General features: G+C 42.2%; 1 pseudogene; it reads right to left on the reverse strand.

The window, feature by feature from the left end:
• Positions 1-1,361: 1,361 nt before the first annotated feature.
• LOC132169806 (receptor-like protein kinase FERONIA) lies at positions 1,362-3,834 on the reverse strand (annotated as a pseudogene).
• Positions 3,835-3,837: the final 3 nt, after the last annotated feature.

Genomic DNA, 3,837 nt, shown 5'->3' on the forward strand with positions numbered 1-3,837 from the left:
GGAGTCCAATGGCTTTCTCCTAAACCGATTCGTTTCCCTTCTCACTTTTCTTTGATTTTTTTTTTAAAAAGAATTTGATCCAAGTATAGGCAGTCATCTCTAAAGAGTTTAAAGAAGTCTAATTTGTATTTAGGTGAGAATTCATGTGTGGCCGTGTGGTGAGAGTCCAGCTGAGAATTCTGCAGTGGAAGCTGGTTTGGATTCTGCAGGTGTTGTTCTTCCATTAACAAAGACAGGTGCAACCCCAAATATATTGGATTGTCCAAACGGTTCTTGTTTCCTCCATTCTGCAAGCCTTCATTAACGTGTACACAGAAAGAATTTTAGCACATACCTTCATTAACATCCATTCTGCAAGCCTTCATTAACGTCCAACCCCAGCTGCAAATTTTTCAGTCGTATATCAGAGAGAGAAAACTGAGAAAGAAGATGAACGGCTTAAGGAGAGACTTTTGGATTGCTTTCTATGTTGAGCATATGCAAGAAGACATGTGGCAAATTATTAGACTGGGTTAGAGAATTAATTTCTTTCAAATTAGTTTAGAGAAAATTTATGTCCTTCAATTTTTAAATGAATTACCCAAAATGTAATGGCATATAAGAGAGAAAAATGATAGATTGCATCCTGTGCAAGTCATAGGAGTGTTTGTTGGGGTTGGCTGAACCACTCTTCTTGGCCCCTTGAGGCCACCTATGTGGGTTGCATGCATGCAAGCTACACCTTTCTCTTCTATGTGTGTAGTATTTTGGACAATTCATTTAAAAGGAACGGTCCATATTAGAATTATTATAGATACATATTTTATGATGAAATTATAAGTTCAACTAGATCTTTGATGATCTACGCTTTATGAATTGAGTCTAATAAAATAATAAGAGACGTATCTCTCCATGATTGTTATTTGAAGAAAACAATTTTGACGATGAAAATCACATTTTCAACTTTACACCTTAGAAGTGTCTCCCGTTAGTTAGAGATGCACGAGATGAGAACCTAACCCTCTCTTATCTTAAATAGTCTTCGAAACTGGTAAGAAAAAAAATCGTAGAGATATTTTTGTCCCACAATAATTCATATGTATCTATTAGTTAGGCTAGTGTAAAACACATGCTGCATACATGTACGTGGATGTGCAGGACACCTTAGTAAAGTGAAAACTTTAACATTACATCCGTCCTACATTAAAACTAGACATTCTAAAGAATATATTTCCTTGAGATTCAAAGATTGAGTTTAAATTCGACGTTTTCATACAATAGTTGATCCACTTACTGACTTGCTTTCAAACCCACTCCTTGTTTTCGGCAATGTGACTCTAATAAAACATCCTAAAAATTGATCGATCGGCTACTATCTTCTTTCACCGACCTTGAAGATTTACAATCTCAGAGAAATCTTGTCCACTGATCCTACTACTGCTGCTACACATGTCATTGGGCTGGATAATTTCCTCCTCAAGCTTGACATCTTTGTCTGCACTCTCCTGCAACTGCAATGCTAGCTCAAGGTCCCGCACCACATCATTCATCGATGGCCGGTTGATTCCATTGTCGTGCAAACAATTAATCGCAATCTCAACAAATGTCTTTAAACACTCGGCTGATATTTCATCCTTTAATGATGGATCAACGATCTGATCAACCTTTCCATTGCGATAGCATTCCGGAGCCCACTCTCCTAGGCACATGCATCTCTCCAGTATGTATTATGGGTGGCTTCGCAGACAATACTTCGAACAAAACTACACCAAACGAGTATACATCAGACTTCTGAGACAACTGTTGACGTCAGTAATATTCTGGATCTAAATACCCAAAAGTACCCTTGACATTTGTGCTGACATGGGTTTCAGACTTTCCTATTTTGGATAACCCAAAACCAGACACCTTTGCTACCCATTTCTCATCCAATAAGATATTTGTCGTCTTCACGTCACGATGAATGATTGTGTGGTTCGCACCCGTGTGAACGTAGTTCAACCCACGTGCTGCACCGATACAGATCTCCAACCGTTGCTACCAACAAAGAGGAGGATTATCAGTAGTTTTGTGAAGATGATCACGGAGTGTCCCATGACCCATAAAATCATATAGGAGGATTATCTCATTGCCATCGTTACAGTAGCCTATTAAAGAAACGAGATGACGGTGGCGAAGCTGGGAGAGCATCTCGATTTCGGTCTCGAACTCGTGAGCCCCTTGTTGAGAACCGGGCGTCAACCGCTTGATTGCAACTGGGTTGGCCCCACCGTCAATGTTTATGGACCCTTTGTACACGTTACCAAACCCACCAACACCAATTATGCGAGTTTCGTCAAAGTTTTCAGTGGCTGCTTTAATCTTAGCCAATGAAAAGCGACGACACTGATCAGACGGCAAAGATGACCTGCGGGTCTTTGTTGAGTCCTGGTCTCTTTTGCGCTGCCGGAGAATGAAGTATCCGAGAATGGATAGCACAACAAAGCCGAAAACTCCACCACCACCGACGGCACATATTATTGTAATACTGTTATTCTTGGACTTCGTCGGTGCTGGTGACGGAGCTATTATTGTAGCGTTATTCTTGGACTTCGTTGGAGCGGTCAAAGCAACTAGGCCGGGATTGGATATGCCATTAGAGGTGCCTGCTTTAATGATTTCGACACCGTTCAAGATTACATTATTGTAAACAGTCTGCGTGTCTTGTGGGTTTGCTTCTAATGCGAGAGAAAGATTCATTTTATTCTCGCCGTCTTTGCCAAACATGGAAACCGCGTAGTCTCTATATACTGGAACACCATTTCCACCACTCCAACCTATCACATCGGCTTCTCGCTCTGCGGTCATATTTGCTATGAAAATTAGAAACAATCTTTCTGATATCCGAGTAATCCATGGTTGAAACTCGCAGAAGTGTAGCCTAATGAGATAGACAAACCCAGAATCTACGGGGAATTCCCAGGTGAGATTGTAACTCTTGTTGATAGTTTTTTTCCTCCCCATAGTCCGGGCAGTGCGATAGACGTCTCCTGGCGCAGTGTACGCAGGTACACTGGTAAACTTTAGTTCAATAGTTGAATTAGAGGGTAGAACAAGTTCTTTATATTCTGACAAGTAGTCGTCGTCTGGACTCCAGCGCCGGAACATGCCAGTGTCTTCAGAGGGTAAGATGGAGCGACCTCCAACATTTACTCTGTATAACATCTCGAGAGCAGTGTTGTTCTCGATGCGGTACTCGCTCTGCTGCCCGATAAAAGATAACCCCTCATCAGCAGACGAGGTGTAATAGAGATTGGTAGGCATCGACAAGATTTCAATTCCATTGATAAAAGCGTGTGAATTAGAAACGCTGGGAGTGAAGGTGATGTTCAGCATCTCATCTTCCACGATGCTGATTAAGTATTCTCTCAATATGGTATCCTCTTTAAGTGAAGGGCTGAAATTGTCAAGAAGAGTAAAGCGTCCCGCTTTGACAGAGAATTGGGGTTTAGAGCGATCAAATTTGGGGTACGAAGCCGGGTTGAAGTATAGTCGAATGAATTTTTGGCCGGCTTTGACCGGGAACATGTAGGTGAATTCGGAGAGAGAGACCCGGGCAGTGGTATAGGGTGTTTGGGCAGCAGAGGAGCGTTGAACTGAGCTGGCGCCAAAAGATGTCTGGTTTTGAAAGTGGTCAATGGGGGAGAATTTTGAAGACACGTCTCCGATCCAGATTCGCTCGTCTAGAGAAGTTGAATTGCCAGAGGAACCACAGGTTACGAGCATCATATCGACCGGTGTGTAAGGATACGGCGAGCCACCGGCGACGGTGCTTGTCAGGTGGTATAGCAAGAAGGCTAAGTAGAGAGGTGTAAAACG

This window comes from Corylus avellana, chromosome ca2, assembly GCF_901000735.1.
Source record: "Corylus avellana chromosome ca2, CavTom2PMs-1.0".
Classification (NCBI taxonomy): Eukaryota; Viridiplantae; Streptophyta; class Magnoliopsida; order Fagales; family Betulaceae; genus Corylus; species Corylus avellana.